The sequence below is a fragment of the Hyla sarda genome, chromosome 5, assembly GCF_029499605.1.
Source record: "Hyla sarda isolate aHylSar1 chromosome 5, aHylSar1.hap1, whole genome shotgun sequence".
NCBI lineage: Eukaryota > Metazoa > Chordata > Amphibia > Anura > Hylidae > Hyla > Hyla sarda.
In genome coordinates this window covers 90,964,812-90,988,163 of record NC_079193.1, presented here as the reverse complement: position 1 = coordinate 90,988,163, position 23,352 = coordinate 90,964,812, and the positions used below count along the sequence as shown (strand labels likewise).

The 23,352-nt window shown below is 45.3% G+C and overlaps 1 protein-coding gene across 3 annotated transcripts in view; it reads left to right on the top strand.

Moving 5' to 3' along the window:
* RFTN1 (raftlin, lipid raft linker 1) overlaps nt 1-23,352 on the top strand; it is a 413,706-nt gene that overhangs the window by 94,564 nt on the left and 295,790 nt on the right. Inside the window, exon 1 of one of the 3 annotated variants that reach the window (XM_056519924.1) lies at nt 11,703-11,819. The exons of the other annotated variants lie outside the window; for them this stretch is intronic. The gene's annotated coding sequence lies outside the window, so the exon portion shown is untranslated. Of the gene's footprint in view, nt 1-11,702; nt 11,820-23,352 lie in introns of those variants that run through there. 3 annotated transcript variants of the gene reach the window in all.

The following is a 23,352-nucleotide window of genomic DNA, read 5'->3' as shown; positions in this document are numbered from 1 at the left end:
TTGTTCACAGCAGGTTGGATGCTGTGTTCCGATGGTAACATACAGTCATGGCCGTAAATGTTAACACCCATGAACTTTTTCAAGATAATAAAGTATTTCTCACAGTAAAGGATTGCAGTAACACGTTTTGCTATACACATGTTTATTCTCTTTGTGTGTATTGGAACTAAACCAAAAAAAGAGAGGGAAAAAAAGAAAATTGGACATAATGTAACATCAAACTCCAAAAATGGGCTGGGCAAAATTATTGGTACCCTTTCAAAATTGTAGAAAAATAAGATTGTTTCAAGCGTGTGATGCTCCTTCACTCACCTGGGGCAAGTAACAAGTGTGGGTAATATAAAAATCACACCTGAAAGCAGTTAAAATGGGGAGAAGTTCACTTAGTCTTTGCATTGTGTGTCTGTGTGTGCCACACTAAGCATGGACAACAGAAAGAGAAGAGAACGGTCTTAGGACTTTAGAACCAAAATTGTGGTAAAATATCAACAATCTCAAGGTTACAAGTCCATTTCCAGAGATCTAGATTTGCCTTTGTCCACAGTACGTAACATTATCAAGAAGTTTGCAACCCCTGGCACTGTAGTGAATCTCCCTGGGCGTGGACGGAAGAGAAAAGTTGATGAAAGGTGTCAACGCGGGATAGTCCAGATGGTGGATAAGCAGCTCCAAACAAGTTCCAAAGATATTCAAGATGTCCTGCTGGCTCAGGGAGCATCAGTGTCAGCACGAACTATCCGTCGACATTTAAATGAAATAAAACACTATGGCAGGAGACCCAGGATGACCCCACTGCTGTCACAGAGACATAAAAAAAGAAAGACTACATTTTGCCAAAATTAACTTGAGTAAGCCAAAATCCTTCTTGGAAAACTTCTTGTGGACAGATGAGACCAAGATAGAGCTTTTTGGTAAAGCACATCATTCTACGGTTTACCGGAAACGGAATGAGACCTACAAAGAAAAGAACACATAAATATAAAAGAAAACATAAAAAATGTTGTTTTGGGGTTATTTTGCTGCCTCTGGCACTGAATGCCTTGAATGTGTGCAAGGCATCATGAAGTCTGAGGATTACCAACAGATTTTGGGTCGCACTGTACAGCCCAGTGTCAGAAAGCTTGGTTTGTGTCCGAGATCCTTGGTCTTCCAGCAGGACAATGACTCCAAACATACATATAAAAGCACCCAGAAATGGATGGCAACAAAGGGACAGAGAGTTCTGAAGTGGCCAGCAATGAGACCAGATCTAAATCCCATTTAACACATGTGGAGAGATCTTAAAATAGCTGTTAGGAAAAGGCACCTGACAATAAGTGAGACCTGGAGCAGTTTGCAAAGGAAGAGTGGTCCAACATCCCGTCTGAGTGGTGTAAGAAGCTTATTGATGGTTATAGGAAGCAACTCATTTCAGTAATTTTTTCCAAAGGGTGTGCAACCAAATATTAAGTTAAGGGTGCCAACAATTTTGTCCAGCCAATTTTTGAAGTTTGGTCTGACATTATCTCCAATTTGCTTTTTTTTTCCTTCCATTTTTTTGGTTTAGCTCAATACATACAAAGGGAATAAACATGTGTATAGCAAAACATGTGTTACTGCAATCCTTTTCTGTGAGAAATACTTAATTTTCTTGAAAAATCTCAGGGGTGCCAACATTTACGGCCATGACTGTAGGAACAGTGTTTGTAAAGCTGAAAAAATAAACCTTAATACAGCCTATTACCTTGCAGTGTTGATCCAAAAGGAGGAGAAAAAAAGCCTAAGTAAAGCCAGAGTGGATGGTCCAGGCAGTCTAGCACCGGCTCATGTAATCCATAGCTGAATGTTTGTTTAAAGTGAATGTATTATAGATTTTTTTTATTACTGATTAGTGCCAGGTACTGAACCATGGTCTTTTGTTCTTAATCTATTTCTATTTTCTGATGTTTTTGGGTACAGTATTATTTTGACAGCCATCTTGACCCAGCTGTTTTTAACAACATTTACAGATATTATTTACAGCAAGCCCCATGGACAAAAGTCTAGAGCTGACCCACATGAATTGAAGAGGTTTCTGGGCATGCTCTTTTACCTGTGCAGCGTTTTTTATTTTATTTTAATATTTTTTAACAAAAATGGGGCAAATCTAAGCAGCAGCTTTTTTGTGTACCACTGTTTATCTACTGGAGTCACCTTTCACTGTTTTTCTGTCTGTGATGATAAGGAGGACACTGCTTAGAAAAATGCAATGCAAAACGGGAAAAAAAAACAGCAATGCAGTACTTGTCAGGATTAGGCAGGCTGGTGGTGGATCCTCTGTGTCAGAGAGGAATTGGCGTGGACCGTACCGAAGGACCGGTTCTAAGTTGCTACTGGTTTTCACCAGAACCCGCCCCAAAGCAGGATGGTCTTGCTGCGGCGGTAGCAACCAGGTCGTGTCCACCGGTAACGGCTCATCTCACTGACTGCTGAAACTGGCGTGGTACAGGAGGACTAGACAGAGGCGAGGTCAGACGTAGCAGAAGGTCAGGGCAGGCGGCAAGGTTCGTAGTCAAGGGCAACGGCAGAAGGTCTGGAAACACTGGTAAAGGCACTCACAAAACGCTTTCACTAGGCACTAAGGCAACAAGATCCGGCAAGGACAGGAAGGGGAAGTGGGTTTAAATAATCCTGGAGCAGATGGAAGCTAATTACACTGATTGGGCCAGGCACCAATTAATGGTGCACTGGCCCTTTAAATCTCAGAGAGCCGGCGCGCGCGTGCGCCCTAGAGAGCGGGGCCGCGCGCACTGGGATGTGACAGCCGGGGAACGGGACAGGTGAGTAGATTGGGATGCGACCCGCAGGTGGGCGCGTCCCTCTACGCGGATCGCATCCCCGCCGGCAGGGACAGTGCATCGCTCCCGGTCAGCGGGTCTGACCGGGGCGCTGCAGAGGGGAGAACGCCGCGAGCGCTCCGGGGAGGAGCAGGGACCCGGAGCGCTCGGCGTAACATTACTTTTGTTTAGGCAATAACAAGAGTGGGTTCAAAACACTCAACACGGTAAAAATCCTGGATCTGCTCCTTGCTTTGGCTAAAATACTTAGTAAAAACCTGTGTGTGGATCCAGCCGAAGGGCTTGTTCACAGTGAGGAATTTCTGCACTGTATTTTCTCAGGGAATTTGTACTATTCCAAATGACTTGGAATTGGCACTTATGACCTCGGCAATTTGCCACTGACAAAAGCACCATCCCAAATGGCAAATGACGCTTCATTGCCAGGTTCCTCTGGAAGGTTGAACATGTTCAGTCTTCCACCAGATCCAATTTATCATTAGAAATCAAAGGGAGGCTACTGTAAGTGGAAACCATGTGGAATTTCCTTAAGGAAACTGTGTGGAATCTCCATAGGGTCAACGGGCCCTGAGGTGACCTGTGCTGCAATTTGATACATACAGACACCAAATCCCATATTATTGTTGGCTATTTTCATTGTTTCTAGATATTTTCTTTGATTTTCTCATATAGAAGTATAAATAGCAGAGTTGGTGATTCTAGCTAGATGTCAAGTTCCATGAGCAATTTGAATATGGTTTCTCATTTAGTGGATTTATTTATTTTAATAATCTCTAATGTGGTTTAATCTATATAGATGCTAATAAAACTTTGTAACAAGATGCAATTTGAGTCTTTTTAATGTGTTGCAATATTGGTCAAGATACATTTGGTAGAAGTGTCCGGTTCCGTGCACATTTTAGATAGATTTGTTCAGCTTCATTAAAAGGCAATTATCATGTTGTCAGCTGCGCCTCAACAGCCAGACAAGCACAACTTATTCTGATAGTGTTCTGAGGCCAGACGTGAATGTGCTAAAAACAGTGCATCCTGCAAGCTGGAGAATAGCGTAGGAAGGAAACATTTTGTAGACTTTGTGAAAGATTAGTGTGTTGTGACAATGTCAGATTAAGATTGGAAGGGAAATGGGACAGCAGCAGCTGAAAAGCGATCAGGCTGGTTATGAAGAGGATATTTTTTTTTCATGCTGTTTCCTGTGTGAATCTGTCACAAAAATTGTCATTCTTCAATTCACTATGAAATTCCACATGCAGTTTTTGATGCAGTTTTTTGAGCCAAGGCCAGAAATGGATCAAGCAGGAAAAAGTAGTAGTAATCCTTCCTTTATATTCCCCATTCCTTTGCAATCCCTTCCTCGATTTGGCATTTTTTTTTTTTTTTATAAAAAGTACCCAAATAACTGCATGATTTCAGTCATACAGTATGATGGTGTATTATTATGTTTATGTTTTTAGATGCAACTTTAAATCTAAAGCCAGGAATGGATAAAAAAAAAAAAAAAATTCTCTGAGTTTTCTTTCGACATTTATGATCTGTTCCTGGCTTTAAAAACTGCAAATGAGAACCAACCCTTAGAGCAAGATAAATATATCCTTGACTCAGGATCAAGATAGAAGTCTGAGAGCAGTGCTCTTGGACAGAATAGATTTTATTTTTGCTAGTCTTGTTTTTCTTAGTTCATTACCAATGGAGAGTATGGCTTTGTTAGGGTGAGAGTTTCTGTTCCAAACATTATGTATCTATAAACATAGTACTTGTGTTAACCTAAGAGTTTAAGTGAAACAATTACAGTTTTAGGGTGCGTTCACACGGGCGTATTTGTCAGCGGATCTGCAGTTGCGGATCCACTGACAAAGGCCCCTAAAGTGCTGCCCTCTTTGTGCCGGCTAATAGCGGCAATCCGCCGCTACCAGCAGACACACTGTGAAGTGCGAGTCAGTGTATCCGCACATCCCGCACATCGCGGCCGCTCCCCCGGCTCCCTGAGCTACACAGAGAGCGGCCGCGATGTGTGCGAGTACACTGCAGGGTAACTCGCACATCGCAGTGTGTCTGCTGGTAGCAGCGGATTGCCGCTATTAGCAGGCACAAAGAGGGCAGCACTTTAGGGGCCTTTGTCAGCGGATCCGCAGCTGCGGATCCGCTGACAAATACGCCCGTGTGAACGCACTATAAAAAATGCTTGAAGAAACTGCTTCACTCAGCCGATCAGTAAATGAGGTGGGATGCAGCTGTGGTCAGCGATTGGCTAATCAGGGTAGTTCCTGCTAGGATGCTGTCTTTGGAACCAGAAAGTAGCCAGTGGCAAGGACTTTGAGTAAGTGGGTATGTGGTGGCTATGGATTACTATAGAAGTGGGTTATGATGAGTGAAGTAGTCTCTGATGTATATATCATGTAACTGAGTGATATTATTCCTCTGATAAACTCACAAAAGTTATTTTTCAAAATTAAGTTGTTTACGCATGCAAGGCCTAGGAATGAGACCTCTGACACTAAAATTCCATAAAGCAAGTCGTAAACTTTACTGATCTTCTTTTCTGAATCCAGTTAAAAACACACATACTTAAATAGTACAACTTAGGAATCTGGAGAATGTCATGTTAAAGGTTCTCTATTTCTTAGGTTTAAAAAGGGGTACTCCAGTGGAAAACAATTGGCTCCAAAAAGTTAAACAGATTTTGTAAATGACTTCTATTAAAAAATCTTAATCCTTCCTGTACTTATCAGCTGCTGTATACTACAGAGGAAGTTGAGTTGCTTTGTCTGACCATGGTGCTCTCTGCTGACACCTCTGTCTGTATCAGGAACTGTCCAGAGTAGAAGCAAATCCCCATAACAAACCTTCTCTGCTCCGGACAGTTCATGTCATGGACAGAGGTGTCAGCAGAGAGCACTGAGGTCAGACAAAAAAAGAATACCGTATATACTCGAGTATAAGCAGAGACCCCTAATTTCAACCCAAAATCCCAGGAAAAGTTATTGACTCGAGTATAAGCCTAGGGTGGGAAATACATCATCCTCCCCTGTCATCATCCAGACCCGTCATTAACATCCTCATCATCATCACCGCCTGTCATCATCCAGACCCTCATCATCATCACCTGTCATCATCCCCTTGTCATCATCCCACACATCCCCCCTTCATCATCCACTTGTCATCATCCCCACCCCCCTTCATCATCCCCTTGTCATCATCCCCACCCCCCTTCATCATCCCCTTGTAATCATCCCACACCCCCCCTTCATCATCCCCTTGTCATCATCCCCTTGTCATCATCCCCACCCCCCTTCATCATCCCACACCCCCCCTTCATCATCCTCTTGTCATCATCCCACACCCCCCCCCTTCATCATCCTCTTCTCATCATCCGCCCTCAGTGGTCTTCAACCTGCGGACCTCCAGAGGTTTCAAAACTACAACTCCCAGCAAGCCCGGGCAGCCATCGGCTGTCCGGGCTTGCTGGGAGTTGTAGTTTTGAAACCTCCGGAGGTCCGCAGGTTGAAGACCACTGCGGCCTTCGACATCATCCAGCCCCCTCTCACCCCCCTTTAGTTCTGTACAGTACTCACCTCCGCTCGGCGCTGGTCCGGTGCTGCAGGGCTGTCCGGTGAGTAGGTCGTCCGGTGGGATAGTGGTTCCGGGCTGCTATCTTTACTGGGGGGCGCCTCTTCTCCGCGCTTCCGGCCCGGAATAGAGGCGTTGCCTTGACAATGACGCAGAAGTACGTTGGCAATGAACGTACCTCTGCGTCGTTGTCAAGGCAACGTGACTATTCTTGGGCCGGGCCCGAAGCGCTTAGAAGAGGTCTCCCCGGTGAAGATAGCAGCCCGGAACCACTATCCCACCGGACCACCTCCTCTCCGGACAGTCCTGCAGCACCGGACCAGCGCCGAGCGGAGGTGAGTACTGTACAGAACTAAAGGGGGGTGAGAGGGGGCTGGATGATGTCGAAGGCCGCAGTGGTCTTCAACCTGCGGACCTCCGGAGGTTTCAAAACTACAACTCCCAGCAAGCCCGGACAGCCGATGGCTGCCCGGGCTTGCTGGGAGTTGTAGTTTTGAAACCTCTGGAGGTCCGCAGGTTGAAGACCACTGCGGGTCGAGAGTTCACTCGAGTATAAGCCGAGGGGGGTGTTTTCAGCACGAAAAATCGTGCTGAAAAACTCGGCTTATACTCGAGTATATACGGTAACTCAACTTCCTCTGTAGTATACAGCAGCGAAGTACTGAAAGGATTAAAACATTTTCATAGAAGTAATTCTGTTTAACTTTTTGGCACCAGTTTATTTGGGGGAAGAAAAAAAGTTTTCCACCGGAATACCCCTCAGGGATGTGGAAATCCTATCGCCCGACGCCCGGGACAAGTAGTTTTGGGCGCTGGGCAGGTGAATTTTTCATAGATTTAGCCCTGTATCGGGCTAGCAGGGACAGACTGACTTTCCCCTTATTTTTCTTTAATGCCGGTGTGAGGTGCAGGAGCTGATGCAAGTCTGCACTTCACACCGGCGCTCAGGGTGTATGTAGGGGGCAGCAGCCCCCAGCTGACCGCAGTTCCCGAGGTCGCACTTTTGCATTACATAATTAAGCCACGCCCCCTTATCTCCCCTCCCAGAGGATGGAGGACGCAGCTCTACATTACACAAGAAGACACAGCTTCATCCCCCGCACACAGCTCTATCCCTCCCCCTCCCCCTGCTCTGTCTCCACAGGAGCTAATCCACCACGGGGAGGTTGCATGTTTGCACGGGGAAAACGCAGAGCAGGGGGAGGGGAGAGCAGACGTGTATGTAATGTATAATGTGTGTATGATGTCTGTCTGTGTGAGATGTGCATGTAATGTATGATGTGTGTATGATGTGAGTGGATGTGTGATGTCTATGTAATGTATAATGTGTGTATGATGTCTGCTGTCTGTGTGATGTGTATGTAATGTATGATGTGTGTATGATGTCTGTCTGTGTGATGTATATGTAATCTATGATGTGTGTATGATGTCTGTCTGTGTGATGTATATGTAATCTATGATGTGTGTATGTCTGTCTATGTGTGATGTGTATGTAATGTATGATGTGTCTATGAGGTCTGTCTATGTGTGATGTGTATGTAATGTATGATGTGTGTATGATGTCTGTCTATGTGTGATGTATGTAATGGAGAATGTGTGTATGATGTCTGTCTATTTGTGATGTGTATGTAATGGAGAATGTGTGTATGATTGTCTGTGTGATGTGTTTATGTAATGTATGATGTGGGGGGGCAGCGGTGGGTGTATGTATGATGTGTGTATATGTATGGTGTATATGTATGGTGCGAGTGTGTATGATGTATGTGTGATGTGTGCATGTAATGTATGATGGGCGCAGGTGGGTGTATGTATGATATGTGTATACTTATGGTGCGAGTGTGTATGATGTATGTGTGATGTGAGTATGTCATGTATGATGTGGGGGGCAGTGGCGGGTGTGTGTGTGTGTATGTATGATATGGGGGCAGTGGCTGGTGCATGTATGACGTATGTATGTATGTATGTATGTTGTGTATAGGGGCGGACTGTCACGTCGGGCATTAGGGCAGGGGGGGGGGGGGCACTGCCGCCGCCGCCGCCAGTTGTGCCATCTAATTTTATTTATTTTTAGTGGCTTCTGGTCACCCGCACTAAATTGCACCATCAGAATCCCACCCCCCTTCATACTCGCCCGCCGACCAAGAGCCCCACGGATGCACGCAAACACGCCCGAACCAAAACTACAACTCCCAGCATGTTGCACCGTAACCTAAACTGTAGAACTATCAAGTGTAACATGCTGGGAGTTGTAGTTTTGGTTCGGGTCAGCTGCAGAGCCATAGGCTGTATCAGGGCATGCTGGGAGTTGTAGTTACTAACAATAATTCCCAGTATTCCTTGACACAGCCTATGACTCTGCAGCTGACACGAACCAAAACTACAACTCCCAGCATGTTACACAATAACCTTAACTGTACTACTATACAGTGCAACATACTGCAACACCCACACAACCATAGGCTGTATCAGGGCATGCTGGGTGTTGTAGTTATCTAGTAACTAAATGCAACTTCCAGCATTTTCTGACACAAAATGCACCACATAAACCGGAGAAGCAGACCCCCCCCCCCCCCCCCAGTAACACATAAGTCCCTATGAAGACTGAAAAATAGTGATTAAAATGTTTTAAAAAGTGCGTATATATGTGAATAAGCCCCTTTCCTAATAAGTTTCCAATTTTCTTTAAATAAAAATAATGTACAAAAAGAAGCATAAGTGGTATCGCTGCATGTGGAAATGTCCAGACTATTAAAATATAATGTTAATTAAACCGTACGGTGAATGGTGTAAATGTAAAAAAAATAGTCCAGAATTGTTCATTTTTGATCTCTTCATTTGAGAAATTTTTTAGAATGTGATCAAAAAGTTACATCTAGACTTTTCTGGGCTTGCCTCAGGTGTAAAAGCTATTAAACCAGTAGATCACCGCTGTCAAAGATGACAGCAGCCTCTAAAGGGATCTTATATCCATCCCTGGTGGTCTAGTGGGGGGGGGGGGATCATACTATTTTGGTTGAAATTATTTTATCTACCAGGACAAGTGGATTTTCTTGAGGTACAAGTAGATTGTGTTCTGCTTTAGTCCCTTGGACAAGTAGTTTCAAAATTACTGAAACTACTGGACAAGGATCTTCACGAAGGATTAACAAGGGTGTAGGATGCAATAAGAACTTTATTTTACTTTTCTGGCATTTATATGTGACACAACACCTAGAAAGGGAAGTCCTCCCTGACTAGGCAGGTAGGCTATCACTGATCTGACCAGAGACCAATGAAGACATAAGTGGAAGACAGGTCATTGTTCAGCACTACCCTTTTTAGCCCTAGCCCAGTGATGGTGAACCTATGGCACGTGTACCACAGGTGGCATGCCGAGCCCCCTCTGTGGGCACGCGGCCATAGTTCGCCATGGATGCCTTAAACAAGTGAGCAGAGACGGGCTCCGGCGGTAAGTTAGCTCCCTGCAGCGCGGCCCGGTCCCTTCACTGTGCGGCTGACTGTGACTATCTCCTCCCAGCAGTGCGCAGCGCTGGAAGGTGAATTAACCCCACCACGGCTGGGCACTGCTAATCTTCATGCTGGCTAATGCCGGACATCACCGATCCGAGTGATGTCCGGCATTAACACTTTAGACGCGGCGATCAAAGCTGATCGCGGCATCTAAAATGCCGAGTCGGTAGCTCAGTGGAGCTGATCGGGACATCGGCGGCATAATGCTGCCGGGTCCCGATCAGCTGAGAGGACAGGCAGAGGTTACTTACCTGCCTCCGTCCTGTCCCATCGGCACTCCAATAATGCTGATAGCCAATGCAGGCTGTAGTAATGGAGCGCCGATAACACTGATAAGTGATGTGCCTATGGCACAACAGTGATCACTGTCTGCAATGAATAGATTGCAGTGCAAGTAGTAGAACAGTCCCCAGGGCAGTTTTTTTCCTAACAGGGCACCTCCAGCTGTTGCAAAACTTCAACTCCCAGCATGCCCGGACAGACTTTGGCTGCCTGGGCATGCTGGGAGTTGTAGTATTGCAACAACTGGAGACACACAGTTTGGAAAACTCTGCCCTATGGGGACTAAAAAAATTTGTTAAAAGAAAATGTAAAATATTGTTTACAGCCCCCCCCCCAAATAAAAGGTTAAATCAACCCTCTTTTCCCCCATTTTTATATAAATTAATGTTACCAAAAATAAACATATTTGGAATCGCCGCATGTGTAAATGTCCAAACTATTAAAGGAAAACTGTCCGCTTTCTCCCCCCGCACTGATCAGCAGTACTGGCTGGTAGTGCGGGGGACTCTGATCAGTTTGAGCCTTACCGTGCCCAGATCTGCTGTGCCGTTCTGTCGTAATCTTCTATTTTCAATATATGCAAATGAGGTGCTAACTGGCACCAACCGGGCTAACTGGCACAGTGGGGTCAGCGTTTCTGGCCGCAGCGCCGCCCAGCTCATCAATATTCCTCCCCTCCCTCCGCCACTCCCTCTTCTCCCCACTCTGTAATGAAGACAAAGGGGAGGAATATTGATGAGCTGGGCGACGCTGCGGACAGAAACGCTGATGTCACAGTGCCAGTTAGCCCGGTCGGTGCAAGTTAGCACCTAATTTGCATATATTGAAAATAGAAGATTACATCAGAAACAGCGGCGGATCCGGGCACGGTAAGGGTCAAACTGATCAGCGTCCCCCGCACTACCAGCCAGTACAACTGGTTAGTGCACGGGAGAAAGCGTACAGTTTTCCTTTAAAATATAACATTAACGAAAACAAAAGCTTATTTAGGTGATGCACCACCAACCACCAGTGTGTTTTCTTTACTAGAATTGACTTTTTTCAATAAAAAAGAAAAAAAAAAGTTTGGATCGTTGAACTCTGTGTTGTGTTCTTTTAAAACAAAAGATGTTAATTAGTTATGGCAACTGTATGAGTTGTTTTTTCTAAACTTAAACCTCAGTATTCTGATTTATATTGCTGTGCTGGCACTTTGAGCGAAAAAAAGTTGGCGTGCATTACGGTTTGGGCACTCGGGCTCAAAATGGTTCGCCATCACTGCCCTAGCTTAAGATCTGTTTCACATTGGTAAAATAATGCTGCTATTCATGTTACAGGGGTACTCCGGCACTTAGATGTTTTATCCCCTATCCAAAGCATAGGGGATAAGATGCCTGATCGTGGGGGTCCCGCCGCTGGGGACCCCCGCGATCTTCCACCCCACACCCCGTTAGAATCAGTCCCTGGAGCGTGTTCCCACGATTACTGGCGATCACGGGGACGGAGCATAGTGACGTCACGGCTCCGTCCCCCCATGTGACGTCACGCTCCACCCCCTCAATGCAAGCCTATGGGAGGGGGCGTGCCAGCTGTCACTCTCCTCCGTCCTCGTGGTCGAGATGGACTCAGCCTGAGGACCTCCAGCGGTTCCGGAAGCCGCTAAAGGTGGGTGCTGCATGGTAGATCCCGGGGTCCCCAGCGGCGGGACCCCCGTGATCTGACATCTTATCCCCTATCCTTTGGATAGGGGATAAGATGTCTAGGGGAGGAGTACCCCTTTAATATTATTTCCGTATGTCCCAGCCTGTCAGTTTGGTTTACCAGACCCACGGTCTGGTCGAGACAAAAACAGAGGCAAATATTTGGTCATAGTACACCCTTGTTAAACCAGCCTTACAATTGTGCTAAACTGTCATATGCAGGTCATTTTTCTGGCGAGTGGTGATCGCATGTTTGATAATGTGCTATCCATTAGGGAATGTACATATCCACTGGCAACCATTCTTTAACCACTTTGTTTACATAAAATTGAAAAAAAGAGCTAAACAGAATCAAGCAGAAATGATTTGGGATCCAAGATAGTGAGCTTGGTAACAATTATATAGCTTATATATATATATATATATATATATATATATATATATATATATATATATATATATATATTGGGAAATTTATCAAAACCTGTGCACAGGAAGAGTGGGGCAGTTGCCCATAGCAACCAATCAGCTTGCTTGTTTCATTTTTAAAGTGGCCTGTGATGAAAGAGGCGATCTGATTGGTTGCTATGGGCAACTGGAGAACTTTTCCTCTGGACGGGTTTTGATAAATTTCCCCATAGTGTATATTTCTGTAAATCTGAATGCCCAACCATTATATAGTTATCCCACTAATCATCTAGTAGATAAAAATAAAGAAATAAAGATATTTTTCTATTAAATATAGGTAATCATTTACCATATCCACAGAATCTCCACCCCTCGGACTCACGTACATATCTATGCTAAGCATATATCCTAAATGCTTACCATTGTAATAACCCTTTTAATTGATGACATTTTTGTATTACGTTTTCTTTTGAATCCTATGTAACTATAAATTGTTTAAGCATATTATTCAAATATCATGTGTTGAAATGAAGTTATTATAAAAGCAAATGAGATGCCAAATTACTGCTGCATTTTCTGCTGACTGCATTATCATAATTACCTTGCTTAGGGAAAAAAATTGCCAACACCTATTATTCTGTATTTCCTTCACAATGTTCTAATAGTAGAGAGTGTTTGTTTTATACACAAATATTTTGTGCTGTTTCTGTGTTGACAAAAAGGTAGCAAAAAGAAAAATAAAATAAAATAGATTTAGCACCTGTAAGAAGCCAATTGCTAAGAAATAGATTTACTGCCTATAGGAAGCCAATCACTAAGGCTCTTGTTCACATTTGCAGTAGTTTAATGCATGCTGTGCTGTTATTTCCTCTTAGGAAAGAAAAAGAAAGCATGCTATTGACAATCATGTCCATTTTTGTTTGTTACCCTGTGTGGGGGGATGGATTATGAAAAAAGCATTAGTCATGTTTTCCCGTTGAACTAAAATAGTGTTCACTCTTTTATTATATACTTTACTATATACTGTGAGGGCGATTTAATAAACCTTGTGCAAAGGAACAATGAAGCAGTTGTTTATAGCAACTAGGGCTGGGCGGTATGGCTAAATATGTATATCGCTGTATTTTTGAAACTTATGGCAGTTCCACGGTATATATCGGTATTCCCCCCCCCCCCCCCAAAAAAAATAAAAAATGAATTACTAGCCCAGCACTTTTTGGGCATGAAATAGGGAAAATGGGACAATTTACGTTTTTATTAGCGGAGGAGTTTTTTCAATTCTTTTTTACTTTTAACTTTTTTTACTTTTATTTTTACAGTTTAGTAGTCCCCATAGGGGACTATTTATAACAATCATTCAATTGCTAATACTGTTCAGTGCTATGCATAGGGCATAGCACTGATCATTGTTATCGGTCATCTTCTGCTCTGGTCTGCTCGATATCAGACCAGAGCAGAAGACCCGTGGAAGGCAGCGGAGGCAGGTGAGTGGACCTCCGGCTGCCGTTCTGGATGATCCGATCCCCTGCTGGCGATCCGATCATCCATTTTAGTGACCGCAATTCTGCAGATACCGTGATCTGTATTGATCACAGCATCTGAGGGGTTAATGGCGGACATCCGCGCGATCACGGATGTCGGCCATTATCGGTGGGTCCCTGGCTGCGATCAGCAGCCGGGACCTGCCGTGCATGACCCGAGCATCGCTCCGATGCTCGCGGTTATGTATAGAATGTAAATGTACGTCCTGGTGCGTTAAGTACCAGCTCACCAGGATGTACATTTACGTCCTGCATCGTTAAGGGGTTTTTAGTCATTCTCTGCCATTGTTTATTTATATAAGGCAGTAAAAATGATCCACCCATACCTGCATATAGTTTCTCTTTTAATGATCACTGTCATTTCAAACAACTTCCTTTCTTTTAATAGCCTATGTGACTCCAAACTTATTTGTAAATCATTCCAATTTACTAATAATGAATTCTTAGGCTATGTTCACACAGGCGAAAATGTGTGTAATGTCTGTCCGGCAAACACAGGTAAAGTTTTGCACATTTGTATGTTCCGCCAGTGCTAGGACCACTTGGAAATAATCTGTTTCAATAGATGGCAATGCATTTCCGAGGGAAACATGTTCATTGTTTCTGTAGACAGCTATATTGGGATTTCCACAACAGATGTTTTTGCCGCTGAAATGACTGCATGTGCACTGTGCCTCTGTGCCTCTGTTGCAGCAAACTTTATCCGGCGAATTCCATCCTGTGAACATGGCCTTCTTACCTAGAAAAAAAAAAGTTCTTGACTATCAGGTGTCTCTTTTTTTATTTTCTGCCTGTCTATAGTAACAGAAACCTTCGAGACCCCAATATTAAATATAGGAAGTTGGGGACAGGGCTTAGCTAGTGCATTGAGCAAGAGAGAGAGAGAGAGTCTGGGCTGTGTACATGCAATCTTTGAGCCTGTCTGCCGCCTCTAGATGAGCCTCATTGTAAATCAAGGCTTTCCCACCATCTATAGTTGCAGCAGCTGTCCCTTGAGTGCTCACTTATGTATGTTCACAGAGTTGTCTTCTGAACTTAACCCCCCCCCTTTTGTTGTTATCATCATCAGCAGCAGTTTATTGCTTAGTGTAACCCCCTTTCCATGTTGTTGTGCTGCTGTTTCATGCCTTTCTGTTCACATAGCACATGCATCAGAAACCTCCTTCTTCCCTACTTGCCATCCATGTTAGTGTACTGTAAATCATCCCTCGACACAGTGCCAGCTTGTTAAGTCCTATGCACTTTCATCAACACTATTACTGCCCTGCTGGCAGAGCTTTTGAGCTTCTGTGTTCATGACGTCACGCTAGTACGTAGCCATCACGCCTCCTCCCATAGATATAAATGGAGGGGGCGTGGTGGCTGTGGTCGCCAGTCATCGGGCACGGAGTGGAGTTTGCTCCGTCCACAGGATGACTGGGGTGGCGCAACACAGTTATCCTTTGGATAGGGGATAGGGGATAAGATGTTTTCCACCGAAGTACCCCTTTTAATATGGAGATAATGAGAAATATTTGTGCACTATGGAGAGGACTCTCAGGGGCTCAAAAACACCAGTGATAGCACTAAACTCATCTTGTTTTCACTGTCAGGAGGTAATGTAATAAAATCATGCTGGTTTCAGAAACAACAGGTATTCTTTAAAGGCTATGGACACTATTTTATTCTTGCTTTACACTTCTATAGGTTTTTATTACATATGCTTGTACGTCTTCTACAGTCTGCTGTGTGCTTTTCTCTATACTTGTACACAGCCTGTATCATGCTTCTCAGCAGACTTCCTTGTGTTTACTCTTCTCTCTTTCTCCAGCCTGTGTTAGTTGCCTTCTAAGGTCTCTCTCCCCTGCCAGCTATCTGAGCTGACATGTAAACCAAATTTTTAGCTACTTTTTTCAAACTTTTTTTTATATATCAACTGGCTCCGGAAAGTTAAACAGATTTGTAAATTACTTCTATTAAAAAATCTTAATCCTTCCAATAGTTATTAGCTTCCGAAGTTGAGTTGTTGTTTTCTGTCTAACTGCTCTCTGATGACTCACGTCCCGGGAGCCGGGAGCTGTGCATGATGGGAGAGTATCCCCATAGGACATGACATCATCATTGAGCAGTTAGACAGAAAATTTCAGAAGCTATATAAAAAGGTTTTGCCTGGAATACCCCTTTAAGAAAATCGGTGCAAAATGTCCAGAGCCTTTAAGTAACAGTCTAATAATAGCTTAGTTGGAAAAGCTTGATAAAGACATATTTATTCTGGAACTCAAAGTTGCCATAGGGTAATGACATGGCCAAAAAATGGGGAAAAAAAAATAACAAATGGCTGAATTCTCTCATATTCATTTTCATATAGGTGAAGTACAGTGTTTTCGAGACACCGTCAATAGGCTTTCTTCAAAGATCCATGGTATCATAGGCTCAACAAGATTCATCTGTACTGTGAGTGTAGCAGCAGCAATTGTGTTGAGGAGGCTACAGGTGACTTACCTTAGTCTACTACATCAGGCCTATGCATCTTCATTTTGACTTTTCTTGTATCATCTGGCACAGTATCCTAAAAGACTTTAGCTGACCAGTGATGCTCAATGTGGCAGGTTAGATATTCAGGACAGACACTGTGTATTGTGTATTCATGACAGCAATGTGGCTGTCTACTCTCCTGCCAGAAATGTAAACATGGCGAGTAGACACCGTACTGAAGCCTAGGCAACCATGCACCAGAAGTCTCCCCTTCAAAGCTTAACAGAGTTGCAGGAGAGGCTTTTAACATTGTACAGTTGCCTAGACTACAAGACCGCCTGCTCTCTCAAATGCACATTTAGACTTATGTCAGGAGGCTGGAGAAAATAACTGGAGTTACACTTTAATGATTTCAGAGAGCAGATAAGAAGATGGTAGATGGCTTTTGGTGACTGAAGCGGAGTTGGAACAAAAAGAGGGGACAGAAAAAACCAGTGCTCAGAGAAGACACAAATCTCTAAATATATGAATGTAATCAATTTCGAAGTGCCACTCACTTTACCAGGGGGGGGGGGATATGGAAAAGGAATTATACCTTTAGTCCAAATAAAAAAAACCTGTCCAGGATAGCTTCAAAGGGCAGATCCATGCAAGGCATGTGCCTTGCATGGATCTGCCCTTTGAAGCTATCCTGGACAGAGGGGTTTTATTTGGACTAAAGGTATAATTCCTTTTCCATATCCCCCCCTGGTAAAGTGAGTGGCACTTCGAAATTGATTACATTCATATATTTAGAGATTTGTGTCTTCTCTGAGCGCAGTTTTTTTCTGTCCCCTCTTTTTGCTCTAATTCTTACAGACCCTTTTCTATATGGATCCGGAATGCTGAGCGCTCTCCTTCAATTGGATATACGAGAAACACATGAAGTTTTGTCTACTGTAATATACGTTGGTTCTGGCTCTCAGGTGTTTTGTGGGAACTCATCCATTCTGGGTGTAGTTCACCGCATACACCGGGTGAGTTCATTTCATTTTATTCTCTCAGGTGATTGGTGTTGGATTTGAGTGCTATTGGGATTTTTTTTTTTATATATATTTTTTTTAAGCTAAGTTGAACGGGGGTGGTTATTAGACTTGTACAGGCAGGTGGTATATGTTTAGGATAAATGTTGCAAGTTTGTTATTTATCATGAGGATGAACTCAGTCTAAATGCCCTCGCAGGACTTACGGATATGTGGGATGGAGATCTTCTGCTTGTGACCCCCTTTGTGGACCAGGGTGTAAAGCAGCTTTTTTGTAGACTTTGCCCATCTTTTGAGCAGTTGCCATTGAAAATGATTAGTTGATGGCAACACAGCGGGCATCCTGTGAACAGAATTACATCATGACCTATCAGATGCCTCTTGGCAGCTAGGCTGCTGGTTGCTGAAGTCTAGCCAGGTGATTTTGCAGTGATGAGACTTCACCCTTTCTATCTCTCTGCAAAGCCAAGGGGGAAATGTATCATGTATCATTTGTGTGGAAATAAAAACCTGCATGGCTAAAAACCCATGCATGCTACATCAGCTAAAACAGGTAAGCACAAAGCATACATAAAAACTCTACATTATTCTCTATTAATAGATTGGGCTGCACTATAAAAAGAAAAAGCTTGCTTATTTAAATAAGTTACATTCAAATGCAAAGGTGGATAAAATACCTTTTTAGACTTGCTATAATTTACATATATCCAACATATCCATATATTATTGGAATAATATATTCAGCCTAAACCACAACCATTTGACAGCTTCTCCCAAGACAACATCACAATTTCATATGTAGGACTAATTTTATACTGAAATGTGCAAAGAAAAGAGTGCCGATGTGATGGACAGGCCAAAGCCAAGGCAGCAGCCTGATAGACAGTAAAAAGCTAACAGATCAACGTGATGATCACAACCAAGCCAACCTAGCAGTCTTCTGCGGAGATCTAGCAGATACAGCAGTGTTAATGACAGAAGCATAGGATGGAGACGTCCAAGACATCACAAGTTCAGCAATTCTAATGACTGGGGCTTCTGTCTGGTGGAGAGAACAAACAGCACAACAATGCCAGTATAAAGGGAAATACAGAAAGTCCACTTAGACTATTGAACCACAATTGAGCGGGGAGAATAATGTTTACAAGACAGCGTTACAAATTGTTATGATAGCTCCTTCTTTAAAAAGTCCCTGTAGACCTGGAAGATGTACATTTTGTTGTGCATTAAACCCATCTTCAGCTGATTATATTGGATTACTGACAGATCGGAAATGGGACTTGTGTCTGAATTTCCATGAGATTAAAGAAATATTAGATGTTAAAATAACATAAGGGAAAATTATGTAATCTGATCTAAAACAATAAAATAATTTTTACGGGTGACTTCATATTTGTTTAGAGTAAATTTAGGCATTTACTGTAAGTCCTGTCCAAATGTTTTCTTGAGGAGAAGCCAATACTCATGTCATCCCATAATCTGTAGGATCCTCTCATAGAAACACAAATGCGCACAAAGGTCACACCTATTCCTCAGGCCACTATTTGGAAAAACTGTAGCATGTGATCCAATAATCCAAAACTAAATTATGTTGGTTTTATGTTTTATTACGTGGTATGTAATATGTTCTAAAATGTTCTTGAATAATGTCACATAAAAAACAAAGTATCTTATTGTTTTGATTATTATATATACAGAAAGATATGAAATTTTGTTTATATCAACTACTATATAGTTAAAAATGTAAGTTCTTTTTATGAAAGCTAAAATAAATCCGATAGGTGGCGGTTCCTGGACATGGTCGAGTGAGGACGTGCTGTGGAGAGCTCCCGCTTGCCGCCAACTTCCACCGCATCTTGCTGCCTATTTCATGGGGAAAACCGGCCGTAAAAGGAATAAGGGGCCACCTGCCACTGCACCCCAACCAGCCCTGATGGACATTGAGGCTTATTTTACTAGGTCTCAGCACCTCCGTGCTGAGACCGTGCCACCTGCTGAAGGGAACGGCGCCATCTTGGAGGACCCTGAGCTGGAGGTTCGTCCTCCCCCTTCTCCACCCGCAGCCCAGAACAGTGCCGGGGTGACGGCGCAACCCGCAGGAGCGCCGCTGCCTAGCTCCGTCACAGGAACGTCCACCGGGACCGCATCCCCCAGCTCCATACCTCCGGCTGCTGACGGGACCCCTGGCTGCATGCACGGTGGCGGAGCCTGCCAGAACCCGACCGCTACTGAGGGGGTGAGTCACGGAGGCCCGCTGTTGTCATCCGATTCCCCACCTGTACCGGCCTGGCGGCCTCCTCTTCCCCCTGCCGCATCGCCTGGGTTAGACCTGCTCACAGGGGACACTGCATTAGCCCCTCCAGTGCCATTACTACAGGCCCTCACCCCCTCACTCACAGGCCATGGACTCTCATCCTGCTGCTCCTGACCTATCCCCTGGCCCCTCAGCCCACCTGTTCACAGGGGCCCTGGATCCTCTGTTCACCCCACATGCGCAGGCTGCAGCCCCTTCCCCCCCCTTGGTCCTCAGGGTCCTCCTGGGGAGCTGTGCAGGCTGGGAATGTGCGCATGTCTCCTCCCGGGGGTACCCCACCCTTGCACCTGGGCTCCTCGTTGTATGCCCCTCCAACATGCAGCTTGGATTTGACTCCTCCAATATTTCACCCTCCCACGCAATCCCGGGATGCGCCCTCCCCCCCTGGGGACTACACTCCTCGCTTCCTCCCTGGCGGAGCGGATGTGCCGACCACTCAAGCTGCCTTGATGCCTATCACTCTGGCTGACCTCCAATCTCTGGTCCATGCTCTGCCCACCAAAGCTGATATTTCCAATCTGGCTAAACAAATTGTTGAAGAATGTAGACAGGAGTTTGCACAGTTCCGGTCTGACTTGTCTACTCTTACAACCAGAGTGGCTGAGGTGGAAACTGCACAAGAATCTGCTTCCTCCTCTGTGCAAGCCTTACAATCTATGGTTAGCACAGATATTCGCATTACAACAGCATTTGGATGATATTGAAAATCGCAGCCGCAGGAACAACATCCGCATCCGGGGTCTCCCCGAGGCGGTCGCTCTGGGTGATTTATGGGATGCTCTTACCTCCATCTTTAATGACCTTTTGAATCGTCCACCTGACACCTATATTGAAATGGACAGAGCCCCCTGGGCGTTGCGACCTCCTTGTGCTGATGACCTTCACCCACGGGATGTCATCTGCCGCATCCATTTCTATACCCTGAAAGAGGACATTCTTCACTGCGCTAGATGCCATCAACGGATCCTGTACAAGGGCGTACCTATTCAGCTCTACCCAGATCTTTCTCGCCATACTTTGGCGCAACGGGCGGCCCTGCGGCCCCTCCTGACCATCTTGCGAGACCAGGGCATCCAATACCGCTGGGGGTTCCCCTTCTCCCTTATGGTCCGTCGGAATGGAAGGACTTACTCCCTGCGATCCCCTGATGACCTGCCGGGTTTTCTTCAGGACCTGGCCCTCCCGGATGTCACTCTGCCGGACTGGCCAATGCTGTTGCCCTTCTCTGCCAAACGTCCTTTGGTGGGCTCGGCTTCTCCACCTGCTAAGTCCCCGAGGCTGGGAACATCCTCAAGGGGCCCGAACAGGCGCAGCCAACGTGTTGCCTTACCTGAGAGACTTACCAAGCCTGCCTCCGAGCCTGGAGGGGCTGATGGGGCCCATGCCTCCGCCACCTGATTAGATGATTTTTGTGGCTCTCTATGACCCCCTGTTTCAGTATTGCTATTTGAAGATTATTTGCATTTCGTCTCCATGTAGCCCCTCCTTGGCTCCCTTTCACTTCCCCCTACCTGTTTTCATTCTGTCTTTATGCAGCAGTCTCTATTTTTGCCTTCACACTTTCTGGCGGCGGCGGGGATGATCCCTCTCTGTCTTTGTTGCCTTTCCTACTCCCACCCCACATAGGTATAGGACCCGCTGGGCAGACGGCCCCTGGGTCCGTGTTCCTTTTACTGTTTCTTCTCCTAGATTAAGCAGCAGTAGCCCCTTCCTGTCTCCTACTGCTTCCTCCATTTCTCTTTTTCTGTTCAGTCACTGACTCTTTCCCTTTCCCCCCTCTCTTTGTTTCTTTTCTCATCCTCTTTTCTCGCTTTCTCTTTTTCTCGCTCCCCCCCCTCTCTAACGCCCTTTTTCTCCTCCCCTCTTTCACCCTCCCCCCTCTCTTTTTCTCCTTCCTCCTTCACCTTTAGCCGCAGGGGAGGTGATCCCCTCCCCCCCCCCTATTCTCTTTCTCCTGACTGCCTTTTACTAATTGTGTTGCCTTTTCTTTTGTGTTCTCATGGCCGACCTCAAGATAGCTACCTTCAACGCCTAAGGGCTGAACATGCCTGAAAAGCGCTCTCAAGTACTCCACCACTTCCACAAACAGAAGGTACACCTAATCTGTTTCCAGGAAACCCACTTCAAGGCACGGCACCCTTCTTAAACGGGAAAAAGCTTTTGCTTTGAAGCAGGCCTTAGGTAAGGTCGCTGATTTAGAACTAGCCCACAAACGTGCACTCTCTGCCTCGGTCCTGGGAGACCTTCTATTGGCCCGACAGGAAGCCAAATGCCTGCTCGACGCCTCCTCAAAACGTGCCCTTCAACTTTGCCGTAGCAAGTTCTACGAGTTCGGTAACAAGAGTGGGCGGTTGTTGGCTAGGGCGCTTCGGGAGCGGGTGACTAGGTCCCACGTTCCCTGCATTAAAACCTCGGGGGGCGGGAAGGTTTTTACCACACCAGAGATAGCCGATACATTCCGTTCCTATTATACAGACCTGTATAATATTGCTCCTGTTGCCCGCTCTGGCCCTGGGCCTGGCTCTTTCCCAGTCACAGATCTACCCAGTCTCCCTCCTGATGCTGCGGAGGAGCTGAATGCTCCATTCACTCAGGCCCAGCTTTTGGGGGTTATTGCATCCCTGCCGGGTGGAAAGAGCCCTGGCCCAGATGGCTTCACGGCGGGCTTTTATAAGGCGTTTGGAGAACGCTTTGCCCCTTTGTTAATAGAGGCTTTCAACGCTGTGGGCCCTGACGCACCCTTCCCCCCTCAATCTACCTTGGCGCATGTCGCGGTCCTCCCTAAACCGGGCAAAGATCTGCAAGTCTGTTCAAGTTACAGGCCAATTTCCCTGTTAAATGTGGACTTGAAAATTTTCGCTAAGCTCATAGCGAACAGACTCAACCCCCATTTGCCTAAGCTAGTTCATTCTGATCAGTCGGGCTTTGTCCCGGGGAGGGAGGCCCGCGACAACACCCATAAGACCCTGGACTTTATTCATTACGCCCGGTCCCGTAATATTCCCCTGATGGTCCTCTCCCTAGACGCCGAAAAAGCGTTTGACCGCATATCGTGGTCTTCCCTACGGGAAGCTTTGCACATCGCCGGCCTTGGCCCCGTCCTGATCTCCAAAATCCTGTCTCTGTACCACTCTCCCTCAGCACGTTTGAGACTTAACGGGTCCCTGTCCAAACCTTTCACATTTTCAATGGTACCCGCCAGGGATGCCCATTGTCTCCTTTATTATATGTCTTAGTTATGGAACACCTCCTGGCCTCTATCCGTAACAGCCCGGACATCTCGGGGGGTTTGTGTTGGCGATCATGAGTATAAGTGCTCGGCTTTTGCCGATGAGCTGTTGGTTTACATAACTAATCCGCATATTTCCCTTCCCTCCCTGATGTCCAGACTGTCCGGATTTGGTGATTGGTCCAATTTTAAAATCAATGTCTCTAAATCTGAGGCATTGAATGCATCTCTCCCTCAACCCCTATTTGCTTCGGTCCAAGCTAACTTCCCCTTCGCATGGCCCTCACCTGGTATCTCTTACTTAGGGATTACCATTCCGGCTGACTTATCCCACTTGTACCAGTATAACTTTGCCCCCTTGCTCTCTCGTTTCTTATCCCACCTGGATAGATGGCATGGGAAAACCCTCTCCTGGTTTGGTAGGGTCAATGCAATCAAAATGACGCTTCTGCCTAAATTGTTATACTTGCTCCAGACCATACCGATAGCCCTCCCAGCTTCCTATTGGCGCGCTTTGCATAGTCGATTCG